General features: G+C 36.9%; 1 protein-coding gene and 1 non-coding gene across 5 annotated transcripts in view; both read right to left on the bottom strand.

Annotated features, from left to right (window-relative positions):
- The window catches only part of LRRC4C (leucine rich repeat containing 4C), a 1211302-nt gene that overhangs the window by 1045070 nt on the left and 140654 nt on the right, over positions 1 to 25578 (bottom strand). The window lies entirely within an intron of this gene.
- On the bottom strand, positions 3558 to 3664 carry LOC121043974 (U6 spliceosomal RNA). The gene has a single exon (XR_005797038.1). It is a non-coding gene; the product is annotated as a U6 spliceosomal RNA (small nuclear RNA).

Genomic DNA, 25578 nt, shown 5'->3' with positions numbered 1-25578 from the left:
GATTACTGTAATAGTAATACTGTATCCAATAAGATTCCATGAAAATAAATACCATTCCACTACCATGGTTGGTTGGACATGAACAAGAGTTTAAGTTCTCGATGACTTTGTCACTATATCAGGTCTGGACTTATTTTTGGAATTTCTATTACTTGAGAAAACTAAACTCCTTGTTCTGCTAAGATACTACGCATATAATCTCTTACACATAAGTGAAGAGCAACCCTTAACTGATAGTCTTTAGGTAATCCATTTTCCTATCTTTAAAATAAGCATAATGAGGGGCGCCTGGGTGGCTCAGTCGGTTGAGCGTCCGACTTCAGCTCAGGTCACGATCTCACGGACCGTGAGTTTGAGCCCCGCATTGGGCTCTGGGCTGATGGCTCAGAGCCTGGAGCCTGCTTCCAGTTCTGTGTCTCCCTCTTTCTCTGCCCCTCCCCCGTTCATGCTCTGTTTCTCTCTGTCTCCAAAATAAATAAACGTTAAAAAAATTTTTTTTAAAAAAATAAAATAAGCATAATGAACTGAAACTCTCACAGGAAGTTAAGAAATTTGTATTGTGAGGAATGGCCCTTTGGACTGAATTATGCTCCCCCCATCCCCTGCCAACCATATATTTAAGCCTTAATGCCCAATATGACTATATTTGGAGAAAGGGCCTCCAGAGAGGTTATTAAGGTTTAAAATGTGGTCCAAAGGGTGGGACCCTGATCTGATAGGAGTGGTGTACTTGTAAGAGAAAGAGACAAAATCTCTCGCTCTCTCTCTCTCTCCACAAACAGAAAAGGGATCCTGCAAGAAGATGGCCATCTATAACCCAGGAAAAGAGGCTTTACCAGAAACTAACTCTGAGGGCACACTGATCTTGGACTTCTAACTTCCAGAGTAGTAAGAACATAAATGTTTGTTGTTGAAATCATCCAGACTGTAGTCTTTGGTTATGATAGCCTGAGTGGATGATTATAAATGGCATCACAGAAACCAAGGAACTAGGTATTTTTCAGAAGCATTCTGCTTGGACAACAGTATTAAATCCGGAAATAAAATCAAGACAAGCAAATAAGTACAAGTGACATTTAAAAATCAGGTGTATTGAGAATAAAACAAAAAAAAAGTAACTGTATTCTTACATTCACATGTTTAGATTTTACAAGTAAAATTATGTCACATATTTTATTATGTTTCATGGCAGCAAGACATCAAAATATATTGGTAGCTCCCTTACCATATGAATGGTTATTGAGTAACAATACAGACATGGTGTTTTGTGTTTCGTGGACATTCTGTGAGTCTGATCAGAATGGTGAATGGTATCTGGGTACAGAGAGAGACAATGGGCCTCATACCAAACTTCAGTAAATAAGCCAATAAATAAACAAGATTTCCTACATGAGGAAAAAGAGATTAACTTAATATAATATGAGCTTCAAAGGAATTTTATTTCTAATGTACTGATGGAAGAGTAATGGTTAAAAAGCTGGAAATGGAGAAAACTATAGCCATTCTTAGCCCTTCGGTACAAATTTGTGGTACTGGCAGTTACAAAATAACCAATTTGAGAAGTCAAAGAGAAATAAGCAGTAAGTCAAGCAAGTTCCTGAGACATAGCAGTGAATAAATGACATGTAGAGAGAATGATCTCAGGGCTCTCCATCCTGGACATATACAAACGGCTTCCATTCTTCCTGGGGAGCACGGAACATCACTGTGCTTGTTCCTGAATATATACTACTCATATGTAGGGAAACCACTGAACATATGTTACAAGTTCATTCATATTCCTGGCCAGGGAACTTGAAAACCACTGAAACACATTCCAACACCAGCCATGAAGTTTCTATTATAGCTGTCTACATGAGCCTGCAGAACAAGCTTAATGAGACATCTTTCCTTTCTCCCTTCTTTCTACCCCATTAGCTTCTCTCCCGGGAGGAAACTATATTACTGTAGCTATACTCACCCTTCCATGACCTTAGAGCTCAGTGCATGGAGAGAGCTTAAAATGTACAAAGGCCTTAGTATAATTCAATAAAAAAAGAAGCATCATCAATATCCTCAGACCTAGACGATGGGGAGACTCTGCCACTGAAGTTCCCGAATTTACTTTGCCCTGCACGCTGAGAAGAATAGGGGCCAGCACTACCAAGCAACAAAGTATCTGCTATCTTACCTGACAAGTGATATGGAAGACCTTTAATGTCAACTTTGCAAAAACCTGGCAAGCAGAAAACAAAGTAATCGACAATACTGTGTGTGAAATGAAGCTAAAATCAAAATAAATTTACCTCCATGAAAACATGTCCATGTGCAAGAGAAAAGGAAATTTCTATGGGTAGCAATAGCAAGGTACAAGCACATTAAAAACATGACTTAAAGTCTTTTAGATTTTCCAGTATTCATGCCACACAATGTGAGTCACGAAATAAGATTTACCACCTAGGAAGGAAAGAGGATTACGATGTGAGGTACAAACGACTTCAGATACAAGAATTGGATAGATTACTGTTTTATATGGGGCACACAAAGGTGATAAATAAAACCTAAGAGTCAGCAATCACGCCATATATACAAATGACTAGATATTCTACTTTTGCTCTCATGGCACAAAGCCATTTTGTGTCTGAAGATATGCCAGGAATCTCAGCTCTTCTGTCCATTTATTATTGGGTCATATTCAATCGCTTGATATACTATGAAACATTTAAACTGCAAAATTTAGTGTTGTAACATTTTGCCAGAGATTACAGTTTTATTTGGAACTGCTCCTAATAATTAGAAAGGAAACATAGAGAAAATAGATTTTGTAGAAAGAGATGGTTTCGTAATCAACACAAATACCGGAAGAATTTTCATCATAAAAAATTTCTCTTTCCCCAAACTGCAAAGAGCACTTCTAGATACATACACACACACACACACACACACACACACACACACACACACACAGACCATAGACACAGGACTTTGTACAGACCTTAATTTGAGTAGAGTTACCCTGCTAACCTTTTTTACAATGTGATTGCTTTCTTATACAGTAGCAATCAGGAAAAAAAGACACGGCGGGGGGGGGGGGGGGTATAATTTATAAAAACACCTGTGGGTAAGACAAAGGTGTTTTTTTGCATGCTTTAAATACTGAACACCTAGAGATTTCTTCATATGAAATCATTCATTTCATATATTACCTCTACAACAAAGGCTTGTTAGGCTTTGGAACAAATGGAGGCTTGCACTAGCGTGGCAATATAGCATTGGAACAGGTCAAAGTCCCTTCCCAATTTTGGACCCCTTCCAGAACCAGGATGTGGTAGATTCTATTCTGATTCAGAATATTTGTTCCTACTCCATGGGAGAAAATTGAACATTTCTGCCATGTTCATAGTGTGTTTCACCATGTAGCTTATTTTTTTTAATATATTAAATTTATTGTCAAATTGGTTTCCATACAACACCCAGTGCTCATCCCAAAAGATGCCCTCTTCAATACCCATCACACACACCCCCCTCCCTCCCTCCCCCCATCAACCCTCAGTTTGTTCTCAGTTTTTAAGAGTCTCAAAAATATGGAACGCTTCACGAATTTGCGTGTCATCCTTGTGCAGGGGCCATGCTAATCTTCTCTGTATCGTTCCAATTTTAGTATATGTGCTGCCGAAGCGAGCACTCACCATGTAGCTTATATTGCCTCTCACAGTGAAATAATTTTATTTTTCCACCCTCTGATATGAGGAATGGCAATTTGATTCACTTTGGCTGATGGGTTGTGACGAACTAGTGTGTGTCTCTTCTGAACACAAGTTCAAGAGTATTTATGGTTCCACCACCTCTTTTCCCTGTGCCACAAGACCTGTCATAGCCAAACAAAAACGGCTTCTATAGCCTGGAGTGAAAATAAAGAAGAGGAGTACTACAAACACCAAAGCAAAAGGTAACATAAACAAAATAAAATGATACTTTGTTTTTTAAGTCATTGAGATGTGCAGGTTGTTATTATAGCATACTCTAGTCTATCCTGGGGATACATAGAATGACACAGAAGGTGGCATAAATATTTTTAAATAAATAATATTTTATAAACAATGTAATATTTTAGTATATTTTATACTTAATATCATTTCATTAGAAACTTAACCAATCATTTTGACAAGTGGTTAACCAGAGTTACGCCAGTTGATTGTAACCATTTTATCTTCAGTTGGTGGTTCAGTAACATTACACCTGATCCCATGGTTTACGCACCATCTCAACTGATCCTTTGTACCATTTAGTAATATTTCAACAGGTTTCAAATGCTCTGAGTTAGCAATTTCGATTTTAGGAAACCTTGAAATCAATAAACAAATGCATAAAGCTTTTTGTGCAAGCCTTTCTTACAGTATTTAAAAAAAATAGTGAAAACAAACAATATCCAACAACAGAAGATGAGCTAAATAAATTCAGGTATAACTTTAAGCAGAATATTTCACATCATAGAGGAACATTTAAACCTGTGATAAATGTTCAAAATACACTGAGAAAAAAATCATATTATAACACAATATATATGGTATGATCCCAAAGTTATTAAAATTATATAAATGAATAAAATTATGGTAATGTAAAAACAGGTACTTTTTTTTCTTATACTTACCTATGCTTTCAATATTATATGCTACGACTTTGTATTATTATAATGAGGTAATAATGATGTTCTATGGAATATTACTGAATGGAAGAAAAGCACATGACTGTATGATACACCAAAGTTGTGTTGACGTATACACATAGTACATCTTTAGAAAATTATTAATGTTGATTAACTGTGGTACGAAGCAAAGGACCAGAAAACTTCCACTTTATTTTCTGTACAGTTTAATATTACATTTTTATAATAAGCACATAGTAATTTATAATTTGAAAACTTCACTAATGTTATTAAACATACAAACACATGAACACACACATGCATGTGCACACACACACATTTTGGGCCTTGTAAAATGAGAGCCAGTTAAACTTAGTGTCTTCACTATTATAGCGAGATATCCTCACTGAATAGAATAGGGACACAGATACTCAATTTTCAAAACCTTCAAGGTGGAGTAAAAGACTAAACCCAGGCCAACTTGAATACTCTATTTGGAGTTATTCTTAGTGCTCATATTATACTGAAGTAAACTACTAATTTATCTCTAAAGAGAGAATGTACTGGTCACACCCACATTTTCCAGGCTCTGGTCCAATATTTAAGCCTCAAAAACAAAAATCACTTGAAGAAAAAACAAAGGGCCTGGTCTCAAGAAACCAGGTCACAGAGCCTGAGAAAAAACAACTTCACACACACCAAAAAAAAAAAGAGGTGAGGCTTGGGTTTCTCAATGGCTCACTCTGTCTATGATTTGAGATTGGCCAAATCTGACCTGTAATTTCATTCATCTCTACACTAGATGTATTTTCTAGGAAAACAATGATTGTTTAGGAGTAAATGAATGACAAAATGATTTATCTTAAAGATGTATTTCCATTGGATCATTAAAACATAATATATTTTAATTTGTAAGAATGTTAAAAGCAGAAGGATTTTCAGAGGAAAAAAAATTATTATATAATATTGTCCCCTTTCCTTATTGTTAAAATGTGCTTGTTTCACTTTTTGTTTGGATTTATATTCTAACAGAACTCACTCTTCAGAATACAATATGATCCATGACTATTTATGGTTCTACAAGTTTCATAATATATCCCAATATAACTATTATAGCAGAGGAACAGAATTAACAAGGATAAGGGTAATTGAATCATAATGCATAGTCTATGAAGTTAAAAATGTTTTTAATCATTAATGTAGCAATGACTAAAAGAATATAATTCTTAGCAATTCTAACTAGGCTATGGTCTGACTATAACAATCCCTCTTACAACACTAAATTAGCCCTACAGTTTCAGTGATTACAATAACAAATGCATTAAAAATATAACATCTAGGGGCGCCTGGGTGGCTCAGTCGGTTGAGCGGCCGACTTCAGCTCAGGTCATGATCTCGCGGTCCGTGAGTTCAAGCCCCTCATCGGGCTCTGTGCTGACAGCTCAGAGCCTGGAGCCTGTTTCAGATTCTGTGTCTCCCTCTCTCTGACCCTCCCCTGTTCATGCTCTGTCTCTCTCGGTCTCAAAAATAAATAAACGTTAAAAAAAATTTAAAAAATATATATATAACATCTATCTGCTTGGAGTACACTTGGACTTGGCTGTCAACATTGCAAACTGACATGATTCATAGATATTCAAGGCCATGAAAGAACCACACTCTTTCATCCCGTGATTTGTCAAGAACTAATTTGAAGGGGGATGGGGGGAAGAAAGCATTTGTGGCATTATCTAAAATAGTAGAAAATTGGAGCAAAGATAAATCTCCAAAAAATAGGGGTACTGTTAAAACTTTTAGTGAGACTATGATATTTTATGTACATTTTATGACCATTCGAAATAAAGTTATAAATCTTAATGACATTGGAGAACATGTATGATCCACCCTGATATTTTGGTGTCTAACACAGGTCATGCAATGTGAGATGAAACAAGACAGGACACAAAATATTTGTTGTGATTCAGGGGCACCTGTGTGGCTCAGTCAGTGAGCGTCCGAATTCAGCTCAGCTCACGATCTCATGGTTGGTGGGTTTGAGCCCTGTGACGGGCTCTGTGCTGACAGCTCAGAGCCTGGAGCCTGCTTCAGATTCTGTGTCTCCTCTCTCTGCCCCTCAACCTCTTGCACTCTGTCTCCCTCTCTCTCAAAAACAAAGAAACATTAAAAAAAATAAAGAAATATGTTTGTTGTCATTCAGTGATGTAGAACACCTATCCACATGGGCAAAGATAAGGAAGGGAAAAAGCTTAACTGGAAGTACAGTTGTATTAGTTGGTAGGGGGTTAGATGGTTTATTTTTCTTTTAGAGAAATTGCATAGGGTTCTATTTTTATTTTTGTAATTATAAAAAACTGGACAAAGAAAAAATACACAGATACTTTCAAGTCTATATGTTCAGAACAAGTGATGTATTGAAACACACAAAAAAGATCTGAAAACAGTATGTAACCGTGACTTTCAAACCAACACTTTCTGTAGATGACACAGTATCAAAGATCACATTATATCAACTATTACCAGCTTCAATCTGCCTTTTGATTTTATCTATTTACCTAGTGTTTGACCAATTTTTTCTATTAAGGTCCAGTCATTCTGGCTTGTGATTGACTGGGTGGAATGATTTCAATTAGATAACTACGGTCAAGGTGGAACACTATTTTCTCTAAGTCCTGTTCAAGTGGGTAACCAGAGAGGTGACATATGATAAGAAACACCTGAGCCAGGGCTAGCTGTACCTGCCAGACCTACTCTAATGTTGACTCGAGATTTCCTAAAGCAAAAATCAGTCAACAATTCAAAATCCCACGGTTCCCGTAAGATTGTAGATCACTCTGTTTCAAAGCCCGGTATAGGCGGGTGGGGGTGGGGGGTGGGAAGCTAACGTAAGGTGAAAATTAAGGGATGATCGCTGTATCCTACACATTTCTATTAAATGGCAAATATTTTTTAAAGTTTCAGAGAGGCAGAAATGCAGGGCTCAGGTTCTAAGAGGCTGATTTTGCATTGCAGAAGCTGCAGTACCTCAGCTGAGACCCCTGCATTTAAAAAAGGCCCTAGTGGTTGTTCTGTGTTCCTGTTTCTTTTTGTTATTATGATTATTTTAACTTTCTTGGTTTTTGAGAGAGAGGGAAAGAGAGAGACAGAGAGACAGAGAGAGACAGAGAGACAGAGTATGAGCGAGGAAGGGGCAGACAGGGGGAGACAGAATCGCAAGCATGCTCCATGTACCCAGTTGTCAGCACAGAGCTGGAAGAGAGACTCAAACTCACAACCCATGAGGTCATGACCTGAACCGAAGTCAGATGCTTAACCAACTGAGCCACCCAGGGGCCCCCGTGTTCCTATTTCTAATACAAGTGTTATCCCTGGTGACAAATTATAATGTGCCTTTGTTTTGGTTTTTTTTTTTCTTTTTTGAGGCCTACAAACAAGAAGTAGGATCAAATCCAAAACAACTTCTTTCAGTTTGAGACGTCAGTCCCCAAAGACTAAAGAAAATTAATTCTTTGATATATTCCTTTTTCTTTATTTCTTAAACTCTCACAAAAAGAAAAAACAAAAAAAACCAAAAACAGCCACCTTCTCAAACTCTGGACCTATCTCTAGAAGAATTACTGAAAACATCAGAGTAGTGAGTCTCATGGTATTTTTATTTTTCTTATTACTATTTCAGTAATATTAGATAACAGATATTAGATAACATATATGACACTCAATGATGTTTTAACAGAATTTCTGATTTGTCTGTCAAGAATGAACAAATATGTTTATTGAGGAGTATGGAAGAGAGGTATTCAGCCTGCTCATTGAATAAAAACGCAGGTTTTCTTTAACCAAGTGAAAATGAACATTTGTGGGAAAATAAAATGTCTTCACCCTTGCTGAAATATATTAACCAGTTTATACCAGATGCTAATACCCCAAATTCAAAGATAAATGGAAAACATTTTCTTTATATTTACTATATATGTCATGATACAGAAACAAAAAGTTACTTTTTGATACCTGAAAACAGGTAAGCTTTTACCAGTGGACAATAAAAAAATATATTAGGAATAGATATATATAGATGATGTAGATGATAGATACAGATATAGATAGATATGACAAACACACAGGTAATATCATACTTAGTAGTGAGAATTAAAAGATTTTCCTCTAAGGTCAGGAACAAGACAAGAATGTCCACCCTTATCGTTTTACTCAAGATAGTATTGGAGGTTCTAGCTGTAGGAATCAGACAAGAAAAATTAATAAAAGGTATCCAAACTGGTAAGAAGAAATAAAACGGTTACTCTTTGCAGATCATATGATATCATATGCAGACAATTCTAAAGACATCACCAGAAAACTCTTAGAACTAATAAATGAATTCAGTTGCAGGCTACAAAATTAATATACAAAAGTCTGTTATATTTTCACATGCTAATAATAAAGTAGCACAAAGTTAAGAAACAATCCTATTTACAATTGTATCAAAAAGAATAAAACACACCTAAAAAATTTAACGAACTGGGTGAAAGACTTACACCCTGAAAACTATACAACACTGATGAAATAAATTGAAAGTGATGCAAACAACTGGAAAGATATTTCATGTTCATGGACTGGAAGAATTAAAATTATTAATGTGTCTATAAGATCCAAAGCAATCTACAGATTCAATGCAATCCCTATCAAAATAATGATTTTTTTTTCACAGAACTAGAAAAAAGAATACTAAAATTTTTATGGAACCCAAGAAGGTCTCAAATAGTCAAAAACATCTTGAGAAATAAAACAAAACGGGAGGTAACACAATCCCAGATTTCAAGATATTTCAATGTTGCAGTAATCAAAACAGTATGGTACTGGCACACAGTCACATAGACCAGTGGAACAGAATAGACAGCCCATAAATAAACCCATGATTATATGGTCAACTAATCTATGACAAAGGAGGCAAGAATTTATAATGGGGAAAAGACAGACAGTCTTTTCAACAAATGGTGTTGAGAAAACTAAACACCTACATGCAAAAGAACAAAACTGTACCACTCTCTTTCACTACACATAAAAATAAACTCAACACGGATTAAAGACCAGAATGCAAGACCTGAGACCATAAAACTCTTAAAACATAAGCAGTAATTTCCTGAACATCAACCTTAGCAATATATTTATGGAAATTTTTCTGCAGACAAGGGAAACAGAATCAAAAATACACTATTGGGACTTCAACAAAATAAAAAGCATCTACACAGCAAAGGAAATCATCATCAAAACAAAAAAAGCAACCCACTGAATAGGAGAAAATATTCAAAAGTGACACACCCAATAAGGGGTTAACATCCAAAATATAGAAAGAACTTCTACAATTTAACATCAAAAAAGACCCCAAAACAAAAAAATAAATAAAACACATACACACACATACACACACACAAATAATCCAATTAATAAATGGACAAAGGACCTAAGTAAGTATTTTTCCAAAGAAGACATCCAGATTGCCAATAGATACATGGAAAGATGTCCAACATCAATCATCATCAGGGAAATGTAAATCAAAACCACAATGAGATATCACTTCATAGCAGCCAAAATGGTATCAAAAATATAAGGAACAAAAATTCTGCAGAGAATGTGGAAAAAAGGGAACTCTCATGCACCACTGGTGGAAATGTAAGCTGGTGTAGCCACTATCAAAAATAGTATGGAGGTGCCTTGAAAAATTAAAAATAAAACTACCATACGCTCCAGTAATTCCACTACTGAGTATTTATCTAAAGAAAGCAAAACCACTATTTTCAAAAGATACATGTACCCTTATATTTATTGCAGCATTATTCACAACAGCCAAGATATGGAAGCGACCCAAGGGTCCATGGTTAGATGAGAAGGATAAAGATGTGGTATATATCTACAATGGAACATTACTAACCCATAAAAGAATGAGATCTTAAAATCAGTGAAATAAAAATAGACAATAAAATAAAGAGAAAGAGAAAGAATATAAGACTTTCTTATATCACCAAGTACAGAGTTATTTCCATTAAAGTTACATTGTATCAAACCTTGCACTTTTCTTCACATGTTTTTTCAACAATTACACTTGAAATCCACCTCGCTGTTTCCAGTTTTCTCACCCACCTGAACTGCCTCAAAATGTCACAGCATCTATGATACTTTCTTATAGCTGCTATATCCAGTTATTCTATAGTGTACCATCAAAAGGTCATCAGTTCCATTGATTATATATAAATAAAAAGAAAATAACTGAGATTAAGAGAGGAAGTGTTTAAAAAATAAAGCCAATTCTTGACCTGTCACAAATTTAGAAATATAAAAGCATTTAAAAATATGCAAAGCCAGGATAAAAGAAAAATCTTTATTTCAAGCAATAAACATGGAATTTTTCAAATAACTTAATGGTATTTGTTAAGGGATTGAATCTTTCCAGAAAGAATAAATTCATTATTTCTTTCAAAGATCACAGAATGTATTTATGGAAACTTTATAACTCTTCATGTATTTGAGAGAGTAACATGTAAAACAAACATCAAATAATTTTACTGGACCGAGAAAACCAAGACTGATGGTTGATAAATATAGTAAAGCAGATTCTGGTTAACTTGGGTAAGAACAGTATTTGATTAACTTTATTTAAAAATGGAATACATTTCTGAAGGACATAATGAGTGCACAGTCATTGGAGTAGTTTTTATATTTAGGTGGAATAAAAAAAAAATGTGTGACCAAAATGATAGGAAGTATGAACAAAACTAGGTAACACAGATAAATGAAACAGTAGTGGGAGTAGGGGTTAGACTTTAGGAATAGGGAATTAGAATCCAACATTTGGAATTTCAGGAGTCATTGAAGAAACCATTTTCTAACACCTTGCAGTATTAATCATATATAAAAATTTATAAAGATACATTCATTTATTTGAGAATTTCATTAGAAGCATCCAATATTAAACAATGATTCAATTTGCCCAAATCTTAACACGTTGAGATCTCTCTAAAGTGTTAATTGATGTTAATTTATACTTGTATTAACTTACTTAACTTCTTCCCATGGAATCAGCCCATTTTCACTCACAGCCTTGGAGAAGCCATATTGCTTTCCCCACCCCCCCCCCCCCCAACCCCCCCCCCCCCCCCACAAATCCTAAGTCACTTTCAAAAGCAAGGAACCAAAACTTTTTCCACAATCCTTTACTCATATATTTTATCACTGGTCCCTGGAATCTAGTACCGCTATCCCCTGTTTAATGATGTTGGATTAACACATCAGTTTTGATGAACAATTCTTAATTTTCATTTCTCTCGCCTTTCTTTTTCTGAGTCTACATATCTTCAAGGAGGAGAGTGGCTTGGGGGCAAGGAATCCCTCTGTTCCTTACCCCAACCACAACAGTCCTACTCAGTATCATCAGTCACCCAAATCTGGACAGAATTTCTCAACAATCTCAACTAGTACAGAGGTCAGCTATCATGTACCTAATTATTGAATATTGCTGGTACTCTCTCCCTTGAAAGCCAACTCCCTCAGTACTTTTTTCTCCTTTCAGTGTATAAAAGATACCACTGGTACATCTCAAGCAAAATTCAATTTCTCAATCACATTCTATACATTTTTGGAGGAATGGGGAGAAGAAAGGCAAAGAGTGACATGGGAGGAAGAAGTGTTTGAATTATGTTATACATCATCATTGAAAAGCCACAATTAAACTTTAAAATTTTTAATTTAACATTTTTAAAATAATTTGGGCAAAACTGGAATGTAATGAAAACCTTCTTGAATGTCCTCAACTAAATGGAACTCCTGGATTACCTGGTATTCTCAATTCTCTCTACCATGTACCACTCTTGCCTACATCACACTGTATGTTTGCTAATATGCTTTAGCACATGGCACACCTGTTTATCTGCTCCCATGAACTGAGATGCATGCTTGCTCATGTGGCTCCTGTACTATTTCCTAAATGTATGAACTTGTTCTTGTAATTATGGCATTTAACTGCAATTAAATATTAATGATAATATTTTAAATATTACATAAACTTATGAAACGTGTCTGGAAGAAAAGAGAATCCCCACTTGTATGAAAACCAAATTGAATGCTTTGTTAACACCTGACATCAATGAGTCACTAAAAGCCTTGTTGTCAAATAGACATGGGTGGGGAAATGCTATAAAGTAGAGAGAGAAAAAAAAACAAAAAAACATGCAAAATACATGAATGAATGAATCAATGAATCAATCAATCTTGCACTACAGTTGCTTGGCAATTTTTTCTTTTTAAAAATGGTACATTTAGTTTAGAAAAACTGGAAACGGAATTAAGTATTATATTCTAGGAGTGGTTTATATAAGCACAATGACTCAGAATTCAGTGGTGTAAAGAAATTCCAAGAAAGAGCACGGTCATAGACCAATACATTAGAGAAGAGTGTTAAACAATTTTTCTATAATTCCTTCCTCCTGCCAATTTATTTACGCAATTGACCAAAATTTGCTCCCAATTTTATCAGATGAGTTTCTATTTTTACCATAAATCTCTTTGGATAGTCTAGCTCTCGGTCTTTAGTTATTTATAGGAAATTTGAAAGACAAGAGAAATATACTCCTCTATACCCTTCATCTAGATTCACCATTTGTTGGCATCCGTCACTTTGGCTTTCCCAATTTTTCACTCCACACTGTTCACTTTTACTACTTTTACTCTATAGTATTATTTTTTGTTATTTGTGTCTATTTCTGTTAGTCAAATTACTGTAGTATAAGTTGCAGATATCACACCGTTTTACTCCTACCAAATTCAGAAAATTTAGCCTGGACCCTTTCTAGTGTGTACTGTATACAGTCTGCAACTACATTTAGGAAAACATGTGAAATTCAACTAAAATCTATTTAAATAGAGTTTGACATTGGTGTGACTAAAAATTAGAAGCCAGGGGAAAATGTCATCTTTCTCACAGTTAAACTCTGAAACAAACACATAATAGATAATAGTAATAGGATGTCACCAAAAGTAGACAAATGTTTAAAAAGGAAGAGGTGATTGAACCTTACTGAAACCATTAATATGTACTGGGAATAAGTGCATCACTCAGAAATGAAGAAGTAGGGGCGCCTGGGTGGCGCAGTCGGTTAAGCGTCCGACTTCAGCCAGGTCACGATCTCGCAGTCCGTGAGTTCGAGCCCCACGTCAGGCTCTGGGCTGATGGCTCAGAGCCTGGAGCCTGTTTCCGATTCTGTGTCTCCCTCTCTCTCTGCCCCTCCCCCGTTCATGCTCTGTCTCTCTCTGTCCCAAAAATAAATAAACGTTGAAAAAAAATTAAAAAAAAGAAATGAAGAAGGAGAAGCTACTCAGTCACTGAACAGCAAAAGTGAGTAACAGAACCTTCCAGCACTGCTATTTAAGCATGGTATAATTAGCTAATGCTCTCTGAGTAGATATGGTTTTGGTGGCATTTTCATTTCTATTGTATGGTAGGGTGGATTAAATAAACTCGGTAAATATTCAGATCAAATAGTAAACTCTTTTAGAATTTAATGCACATCTGGGTGCCTGGGTGGCTCAGGTGGGTAAGCGTCCATTTTCGGCTCAGGTCATGATCTTATGGTTCATGAGTTTGAGCCCCAGATCAAGCTCTCTATTGTCAGCACCAAGCCCACTTTGGATTCTCTGTCCTCCTCTCTGCCCCTCCTCCACTTGTTCTCTCTCTCTCTCTCCCCCCCACACCGAAACTAAATAAACTTAAAAAAAAAAATTCGATGCTCATCAAACAGTAAAAATTGATGTAATTTTCTAACATATTGCTTGTTAAACAAAGATACAAAAACAATGGGAGAAGAGTTCTCCATATGTTATCAAATTTAACTTCTATATAACTTTTGAAAGTGTATTTGTTATTTTTAACATGATATCACTTTATCCACTCAAAAATCTTCAACAGCTTCCCACTGTTTATACAATAATGGCAGTTTTTGACCCAGAGATTCTAAGTTGTTCATAATTTAGTCTTTTCCTCCACTTGTGACCTAAATCTTTGACTTGTGACCTAGAATATTATTAACATCCACTACATGTCCCTCTGTTTGGTCAAATCAGTCACTCCTGTCTTCCCAAAACATCTTTTCTTTCTTTTCTATGCTGATGTTCAATTCTCCTGAGCCTCTGTTATAAAATATTGATCATGCCACATTGTAATAGAGCCTGAGGCAAAAGGAAAAACAGTAATACTTTATTTAAATTATATGATTTTGTTCACATGATAACCATTTGGAATTAATATTGATTTTGTAAAATACTGCATTCAAATAGGACTAATCTTGATTACTGAGATTTTGGGAACCCCCTTAAGTTTTGTACTTGAGGCAAAAACCACATTTGTTTCACCCTAGAAGCTTCCTTGTGAAGATTTCCTAATTCCCATAGCTAAAAGTAAACTTTCTCGTTTGAAATCCCAGTGCACTTAGTTTCTCTCTCTTTTATAATACTGAAGAGTTCTACCTTTTCTATCATCACCCCGGTATCTGAGTTCATTAAGAGCAGAAAGCTACAGATATTTTTGCTTTACCTTCATTACTTAGCACTCTCTAGTACAGATTTAATGTGGAAAAATAAAGATAAGAAGCAAAACATTCTAATGGCAAATTGAGAATTCACTGAGTGTACTTCAATTTTTTCTCTACTTAGGAAAATTCTTATAATGACTCTTTAGAAATACAAAGAACAGCAGACTGTGAATTAGTATTTTATTCACTGAAGAAATACTAACTGGGTATATACTACATCCATGTGCCCTTTGGGGGAGACAGTATCCAGAAGTAAATGTGTCAGATACAGTCCCTGAAGATGCACTGTAAAGGGACAAAATTCAAGAATTAGATGTTATTGCTCACTGCAATGAGTGATATGAAATAGAAAGCAGGTCCCGTTAAGGATGTCTATGCAAAAATCCTGTTAACAATGAATGACTGAGAACATCAAAATAAAATTACATGAAAAAGGTAAAAACTGGAGCCAGGCTTGGAAACCCTCATTTTTGTGCTCATATATGCATGGGACATATGGGATGTCCTCATATATCATGCACTTACTAGGGAATGTTTGAATAGTTGATTGCCTAGTACCAAATGGGTTTCCACTACAAACTAAGAAATGCAAAGAGAGAAACAAACACCCAGAACTTATTTTCCCATGCTCTATATAGCTCAACTAACAAAGTGACAACCTAAGCCAAAAATTCTGGATGATTTCTAACTGTCCTTTCATTTTGTTAACCAGAGTAACTACAACTGTACTTCTCCCAATATGATATTTAAACACAGCCAAGAGAGAACCAATCACACAACCAATGTCTTCTGCTTGGGGGAGAAGGAAGCCACAAGGAAAGCATACAGAGCAGCTATTTTTTCAAATTGAAAACACCATTGATAGTTAGAGATTACATATTTTGTGAACTAGATAAAGGTTTTTATCATAAAAAGAGATTTCTCCCTTAGATTTAATCATTTATCATGACTTATTGTTTAATACCCATAGCACGTCAGGAGCTTTATAAAAAATGCTTTCTTGTCTCCCATAGTGGAAGAAGTCAAGCCCCAAGCACCCTCCCCCAGCCATCTCTGGTGAATGGAGCAAGTCATTAAAGAGGAATTTGAATTGAGGAGTTTTTCATGGGATTTTCTGTCAAGACTTCTAAATAGAGAGCCAATGAATGGGCCCTTACTTACAAACACAGCCTTGTTGCATGTGGGCTGAGCAAACAGACACCATTGTGGGGACAGGTGGAAAAGAAATATGAATGGACAGTGCAGTTTGCTGCTGTGGAGAATCTCATTACCAAGTGACTTTGTGAATGGCTTCCACGTCTGGGAGTGTAGCCACCCTTCCATAAACCCTCGGTCTTTTCCCATGTGCATCTTAAAGATCAGCAACAATAGAAGGCACAACTTGAAATTCTTTAGAATGGAAATGTCTTTTTCCCCTCCCTCTACTTCTTATTTAAAACACAATTCTAATTTGGGAGTTCAGCTCCTGTACCTTTCTCATGGGAACTGAAAACGCTAAATGAAAGTATGAAGATTTCTTTTTGGGAAGACTACTGCAAAGAAGTTTCTCATAAACTTGACAGCCCCCAATGCTAATGGACATACCTAAAGAGACAGAGTCCTGTGTCCTATTGCCCATGTACAGGCCTTTCTAAAAGAACTATGTGATCCTTACAACCTGTAAGAGACCAACATGAATGCTCATCTATAATTCCCAAGAGATCAATAGGCAATAAAGAACTTCCCACAGCACCAACCTTGAATAAACAGTATTGATACAAACCAGGTGCCCATTGCCGTGTTGCCCCTCTTTCAAGGAACTGTTAAATGACAGGAGTAACTTCCAAGGTCAAAACCCTGGGGGAGTACTTTTTCCTCTATGGAGAAAAGCAGATATACTTTGGGGATTTATAAACACCTGGGGATAGATTATTTGCAACAATATGGGCACTAGCAGAATAACAAGAGAGCAATCTCTGATTTATTGCATATCTTTTTCTAAGTAGCAGAAAGCAAACCAGTAAAACGTAATAGCATATAGCAGGAGTTCCAGGCTGAGCTCATGCAGAGTCCACTGAGGTAGTTTTGACAGGTCTAAGTGGTAAGGTGTGCCCCTAGGAAGTCTATTAACATGAAAGATTGGGGAGTAATCTTGAAACACAAAACTAAAGCCAACTGACTCTACAAGAAGCAGAACAGAGTACTACAAGCTATAGAAGAAGCAGAGATATTCTTAGTATATGACAGTTGCTTGGGTTTCTCTCCCAGCCCAGACCCCTTTCTATTCAGGCTTTACTTTTCTGAAGAGCAAAGGACTGTTAAAATAAAACCTGAGAGAAAGTTGTTTTGCAGAAGCCAATGGGGAAAATGCAAACAGTGCAGGAAACCCATAGGTGTCTTAGTGATACAGTATCTCTATACAACACAAACCTGGGCTCCTGGGCTCCAGCTGCTGCAAGATTCACCTGCACTGATGGGTAGCAGTGGTACCTAGTGGACCAAGTAGCTTCATAGAAGTGGCTGTGATGAAAATGCATGGGGAGAATCAGGAAGCCTATATGACAATGGTGGCATAAATGACAACGACACCATTAGGGGGCAGTGTTCCCTGAAGCCACATGGGCTATAAAGTCCAGTAGACCTGAAGTGAGATCAATGTCCAATGAAGGGAAGGGTTCACTGACTAAAGCAAGCAGCAACAGCCATTCACAAAGAAGACTGGAAAAGGCGAAGGAAAACATGTTCTATGATCTCTGACTCGTCTCCTTTTGGAGCACACAAGGGACACTCCTTGGGTATTTCTAGAAATACTCAGCTGTGATGAGAATCAGAGAAACACGGGTGACACAGAACATTCCCACATTACATTCATCAACCATGAGATTAATTAAACCTCACATGCGTACTTCACCCTCTCCCCTCTACTACTGTCAAATCTGATTTGAGGTGTGGTACAAGATGACAGGGTTTCTGAGGCAACGTCACTGAAAGATACAGAAATTACAAATAAAGACCAATATGTTAACTCCCCATTAAGATTCTCCATAGCCATTATTAAAAACAATCATACATATGTCAAAATCACTTTCGCTCTCAGCTCCCTCACTTTTAGGAGATGAATGCACCTTAGGAAAATATGCACCTGGCAAGCTCACTTTTTGTCTCTTTTCCACCATCACACCATATCCTTCTCTCCAACCCAGACTGTACCTCTCAATCTTCAATGGTGTTCGATGTGTCGATTTCCTACCTATCCCTCAAACTTTTACTGTCTACTCTCTGTATCTTCTTTCATCCCTCCCTCTCAGTGAGCTTCCTCTTCCATTTCCTCTTAGTTGGGAGACTTCAGGGTTTTAAATGACCACATTCTTAATCTGAGACACTAATATCTGGAAAAAAAATCTAAATCAAGTTGAAGCTGCATTAGGAGAGGCATGGTGTCAAGACTAAGGGAGAACATCTGGCTATACTTGGCACTAGCCAGATTACATATCTCATCTTAAATACTGTTTTCAGAGAACATCACAGGTTAAGGACACCACAATCAGGCAGTGAGTGCTTGGAGAAGAATTAGGACTATCACATCACTTGTATCTGGCACACTGCACAACAAAAGACATATTGAATAAATATCTCAGAATGTCAACTTTTCCCTTTCTGCATAGAAGTTGTGCAAATAAGGCCACAGGCTGGATTTAAGAGCTGAACACCCTGGTTTCAAATCCTACCTCCAGCATTTATTACAGAATCTAGATCAGTTTAACTTCTAAACAACCTCTTTGGCTCAGTTTACACAATCATCCACCAGGCATATTACAGCATATACTCCCTAGGGTTAATGTGAAAATTAAATGGGCTTAAGTTATTTAAATATTTAGAAAAATACTTGGCGCTGAACAAGTAATCAGTAAATGTCAGTTATTATTTAGGAATCTTTCACTGGCCTTAGGTTAAAAATTAGAACTTTTTACTATAGCTTTCACAAAAATCAGTCTAGAAAAAAAAGTAAAACCCACCATCAAAGAAAAAAGCAACAGCCAATGTTCTCTTTATGCCTTTACATATGGACATGGATCTAAAATATTTTCCACTTTAAGTTACAGATAAAATTTGAAATATAACTCTATACTATCTGTACAATTTTCCACCCATACATCTTTCAGTATATGGGCTCTAATATATTTTTTCTTGGCTCTAGGCTGTAGAAAAATTTGGGAGACAATGAGATACTGTAACCAACAGTCTTCAGGAATACTATTTCTAACAGTAGCCAAGTGATGAGGCATTTGATTCCAGCCACTCTTTTCAGTGAGAAAGCAAAGAAACTCAGTCGTGGAATTTATTTGAGGAACTCATGTTTGAAATAACTCAGGAATTAGCAGCTTTCTCCAGTTCACCTTATGGACCTGCTTATGACCTCAAGCAACAAATCTATGCCATGCCTTGGATTACTTTTCTTTTTTTTTTTTGGATTCAGTTTGGAAGGTGATTCTGAAGTCTCATGAAAGCCTAAGCAATTAATGAACCAGTTCTCAGTGCTGATAGGGCCAACAGTTGCACACTAATTTGGGTATCTTACACATGGTGGTATTGATGTGTCACACTTTTTTTTTTAATATGAAATTTATTGTCAAATTGGTTTCCATACAACACCCAGTGCTCATCCCAAAAGGTGTCCTCCTCAATACCCATCACCCACCCTCCCCTCCCTCCCACCCCCCATCAACCCTCAGTTTGTTCTCAGTTTTTAAGAGTCTCTTATGCTTTGGCTCTCTTCTACTCTAACCTCTTTTTTTTTCCTTCCCCTCCCCCATGGGCTTCTGTTAAGTTTCTCAGGGTCCACATAAGAGTGAAAACATATGGTATCTGTCTTTCTCTGTATGGCTTATTTCACTTAGCATCACACTCTCCAGTTCCATCCACGTTGTTACACAGGGCCATATTTCGTTGTTTCTCATTGCCATGTAGTACTCCATTGTGTATATAAACCACAATTTCTTTATCCATTCATCAGTTGATGGACATTTAGGCTCTTTCCATAATTTGGCTATTGTTGAAAGTGCTGCTATAAACATTGGGGTACAAGTGCCCCTATGCATCAGCACTCCTGCATCCCTTGGGTAAATTCCTAGCAGTGCTACTGCTGGGTCATAGGGTAGGTCTATTTTTAATTTTTTGAGGAACCTCCATACTTTTTTCCAGCGTAAACTGGCTGCACCAGTTTACATTCTCACCAACAATGTCACACTTCTTACAGAAACCAAAAAGAAGGAAGTGCCACTCAGGCTTCTCCATCATCTTATTGAAACAAATAAGAATAGATTAAAAAGAGGGAAAAGTCAAAACATTGTTTTATGATTGCTTGGTAGTTAATGTGTTTTAGTTAGGTCACTATAACTTTTTATAAAGATAAATCTACCTTCTCTACTGTGGTTTTTTAATTATGGCATAAAACACATGTTCCATGTTCTTTTCAAGCATTATTAATAACTCATGTGTAAAGTCAGCCGTTTTGTGGTGACTTAACCAAGGAATATATTTTGGCATTTAAGAGTTAAACGGCCTGTCTAAACTCAGAGGAATTCTTCGTGGAGGCAGTGATCCAATTCTTATTCATTATTTTACCAACTACAATAAATTATTTCCTAAATGATGTTAAATTGCATTAGCAAAGGTGGAGAATGTGGAGGCTACAGGACTAGAAGAGTTACGTTACACAGGCTTTTCACCCTCCAATTCTCTCTGCCATATATGCTATAGATCTCCGGTGTTGCTCAGCCCCTATATCTCCTGTTCTGTGAGTCAATGAAGTGTGGTTTTCCATTTCTTAATTATAGCATCAGTCTGTGGATATAACACTACAACATCTTTATTGTCTCAGGCGTATATTGGAATCAGAAGGCAGCTGTCTATTGAGGCAGGAACAACTCAGACTGACACAGTTTGTAAGTTAACTGACGCTTTAATGACAGCTGATGTTAATGCTAGTGGATATGATACCTCTCAATATAGACCTGTTTCCTTTTTTTTTTTTTTTTGGGCTAAGTTTATGGCAAAAAAAACCCCCACAAAACGCAAAAACTACTCAACATCTGATTATTTTTCTTCCTTTAGTTTTCTATATTTCCCATACCCTCTGCCTAAATTTTTAAATCCCATAATTTCTCAAGTGGTCCAATGTATCTCTAAGCCCATCAAACTCAACCATTCATCCACAGCTTCACATTTCCTGGGACTTTCAAAAATACATTCCCATGAAACATTCTAAAAATGAAAAGGGTTAAACCAATGGTATGGGCTCCAGCAGTAGGATAGTTTCATATCAGTACTGCAGGCAGTATTTATACAACATACACCAGCCCACAGTGATGTTTGGGAGTTCACGTTATGCAGCAACCTGCCTTCAAATTCCAATGTGCTGGTTATTCAATATGTGAGTGTCTTCGTCCATTCAAGCTGTTTTAACAGAATATAGAAGCATGGTAGAAGCCTTAGCAGGTTTTTGTGTTGGTGTTTGTTTTGCATTGTAAATGCCTGACTTCGGTGTTGATTGACAAGACATATACTTGAAAGATGGCTCTCTTGGGGCTCCTGGGTGGCTCAGTCGGTTAAGCATCCGACTTTGGCTCAGGTCATGATCTAACAGTTTGTGGATTTGAGCCCAGCGTCGGGCTCTGTGCCGACAGCTCAGAGCCTGGAGCCTGCTTCGGATTCTGTGTCTCACTCTCTCTCTGCCCCTCCCCGGCTCGCACTCTGTCTCTGTCTGTCTCTCTCTCTCTCTCTCTCTCTCTCTCTCTCTCTCTCTCTCTCAAAAATAAATAAACATTAAAAAAAAGATGGCTCTCTTGAATAAACATATTGCCGGCCATACAACTAAATATAGAGCAGACTAGCTCCCCATACTGAGGTTCTTTTCTTTCAGACATCTTGGTTGATTTCGATAACTGACCACTTAAGTCACTTGTTTTTTCTCCTCAAATTCCTCCTCATATGTTTTAAGTTCAATAAAGAGAGAGCCCAAGAAACCCTAAGTCCCCACCTACAACCCCAATAAAAGCAGAACCCCAGGCCTGTATGCTCTCTCTCTACCCATGACACCTCCGTGTCGCCCTATGTGTGCTGTGTAATTTCTGTGTTTTGTAAATAATACATTTATTTTTTCAAAGTTCCCTGATGGTTATTCAGTGAGCGTCTTGCAATCATATAAGAACCCTAAGGGCTGGTCCAACCACAATACTGGTTAATGATAAACTGAGACCAGCATAAAACACTTAAATTGGGTAGCTTAGAAATTAATTTCTCACAGTTCTGGATTCTGGTAAAGCCAAGACAAATGAGCCACCAGTGAGAGCCACTCTAGTGAGAGTCCATTTCCTAGTTCAAGAAGACAATCTTCTTGGTGTGCCCTCACATGGTAAAATGATGAGAGGGACCTGTCTGGGGTATCTTTTATAAGGACAGTAATCCCAGTCATGAGGGCTCCACCCTCATGACCAAATCACCCTCCTAAGACCCTACATCTAAATACCATCACATTAGGAATTAGATTTCAACACTTAAATTTGTGAATAAATGTTCAGTCTGTGCAGTGATCTTGAGAAATTTGCTTAACATGTCCCTATGTTTCTCTGTGAGGATTTTCTGAGTTAAATACACAGAATTGATGAGACCTGTGCCCAGAATAATGTAAACTTAATTCAATAAATATAAACTATTTTCATTATATCCAGATAGGTTTTATGTTTATGTTCTCGGAATCAAAAGGAAATGATATAAGCATACACTAATGGAAACATGTGGTAGAATGGGACGCAGCTTTATGACCTCCAGAGTCACCCTGGGCCCCAGTTTTCCTAAATTTGAGGTGGGAAGCATGTGCTCAGGGAACAAGGAAGGAAAACACCTGGTTTCCTTACATATAGCAGACGTCAGCCCCACATTTATATTTCTCAAAGAAAGAGACTGGATTTGGGTTTGTCTGTCTGGTTATTTTTTAACATCATTTATGGAATAATTCCATTGATCAGAGTCCATATCAAGCATCTTAAGTTGTCCGGCCTTCCATAGGCCAGGCTCATCATGGGGCCATTTTGCAAGGTCCTGAACCAATATACTATGATAAGGCAGTAATGAACTTTATCTCCCTCTCTGAACTTATAGAGCTTTCGTGGTAAAGCAAGCTCTAGATAACTATGGGGCCTCTGAATAAGTATGTTTCAGGAATCACAGATAGACACACATCTTGTCCTGCAGTTCATGCAACTGGCAGTAGGGCAATTGCAGGACTGATTAAATTCTGAAATTCTGTGCAAATTCGCTGTAAAGCAATTCTCTGTTGAGATAGGACTTAAGAAACATTCAAGTATGTAGAAAGCATTGTTGAAGAGGCTTTAGTTGGTCCCATTATTACTATTAATTGTATTACTATTATAGACGGACTTAATACTCTAGTACGGTTAAAGAATGCAAATCACCTGATTTAGGAAATACTATACTATCTGTGATTTATGCTATAATCCAAACACTTCTTACTATATGCCTAAAATTTTGATTAGCTGTTCAGTGGTCTGAAAACATAAGGAAGATTCTCCTATTTCTAAATAGCTACTGTGATTTTTTTTTCTTACAATGCTATCATTAGCCAGAGACTGCCACATTATCCATTCATTTTTTCATATAAAAAAACTTTTCTCTCCTTGATTACATTACAACTGTATATATTTTTAGGGATATTGGTCTATAGAGACACTAATGCCTTGATAGATATTATTTTTCTTTGAAGCCCAAGGTTTTTGGGAATTAGTTGGTGTTTGGGGGCAGAGAATAGTGGAGTAATGTTTAAAACATAAAATGAAAAGAAAAAAAAGATATGGATTTAGTGCTGAATTTAACCCACAGAAGCTAGTACCAGGTTTCTAAAACTCCCCTTAAATGCCTAAGCTTTAGGGGCGCCTGGGTGGCGCAGTCGGTTAAGCGTCCGACTTCAGCCAGGTCACGATCTTGCACTCCGTGAGTTCGAGCCCCGCGTCGGGCTCTGGGCTGATGGCTCAGAGCCTGGAGCCTGTTTCCGATTCTGTGTCTCCCTCTCTCTCTGCCCCTCCCCTGTTCATGCTCTGTCTCTCTCTGTCCCAAAAATAAAAAAAAAAAAAAAAATTAAAAATAAATAAATAAATAAATAAAAAATGCCTAAGCTTTAGTTTCTTTGTATATATGATACAATTAAATTTAGCCTATAAGGTAAAAGTAAAATAATGGTTATAATAACATTTTTTGAACACCTAAAATGTCCTAGAAACAGTACTAGTAGAAATACAAAGAGAATAAGTTATAAAAGTAGATAATAACATATATCTATATGCATACATATTATCTAAAGTTTATTATCACACCTCTAGGTTGAAGTTATGATGTCAGTTTCACATATGATTAAGTATATAATATGATGCCTTTTGGTGCTATTATAAAGAGACTCAAAGTTACAATTAAGGTTGAAATATGCTTTTGAGCTATATGATTAAATATTATGATAAAAAGACCCATTGTAGTATTAAACCAGCCGAATTTTAACTTCCCTGGAAAACTCATATCAAAAACTGTTTGAAGTATTTAACATACTGTCGGTCACTTGTGTCAACATTTTGCCAAACTGTGAGTGATCTTGAGCAAATAATGGAAATCTGACCAGAAAAATCTCACCATCTATAAAATAAGACCAATTACAGTTGCTTCACATATCTTATAGTTTTGTAAAAGGTGAAATGAGAATTTCTAGCAAAAGAAGAATCATCTTTGGAGAAAATACCCCTGGCTCCATTGGTCCAGTGGTGAAAAACACAATACACTGGGATTATCTATGATCTTGAACTATCTGAGCCTGTATATTTTTTTAATCTCTAATGTAGAAAGACAAATACATTTGGCTGCCAGTCTGCATAATGACCCCCAATGATCCTTATGACCTTGACGAGATAGATCTCCCCCATATCAAACAGGACTAACCAGTGAAACCAGTAGGATATTGCAAATGTGACTGTGGGTAACTTCAGAGGTTAGGTCATAAGACACTGCAGCCTACATTTTGCTGGCTTGAATTGCTGGCTTTCAGGGACGCTAGCTGCCGTGGCACGAAGTCACTTAGGCAGCCCTAGGCATAACCCTAGTGTAGAGGAACTGAGATACACTGCCAACCACCAACACCAACTCACCAGCCATGTGGGGAGGCCTCCTTAGAAGTACATCCTCTAACCGTAGTCAAGACTTCAGTTGAATGCAACCCTGGCCAGCTTCCTGACTGTACTTCATAAGAATATCCCTCCCCCCACTGCCACCACTAGAACTACCCATATAAGCTTCCTTGAATTCCTTACACACAGAAATTATGAGAGATAATGATCGTTTATTATT

The sequence above is a fragment of the Herpailurus yagouaroundi genome, unplaced genomic scaffold, assembly GCF_014898765.1.
Source record: "Herpailurus yagouaroundi ecotype Mexico unplaced genomic scaffold, PumYag 187, whole genome shotgun sequence".
Taxonomy (NCBI): domain Eukaryota; kingdom Metazoa; phylum Chordata; class Mammalia; order Carnivora; family Felidae; genus Herpailurus; species Herpailurus yagouaroundi.
This window is presented reverse-complemented; position numbering and strand designations above follow the sequence as displayed.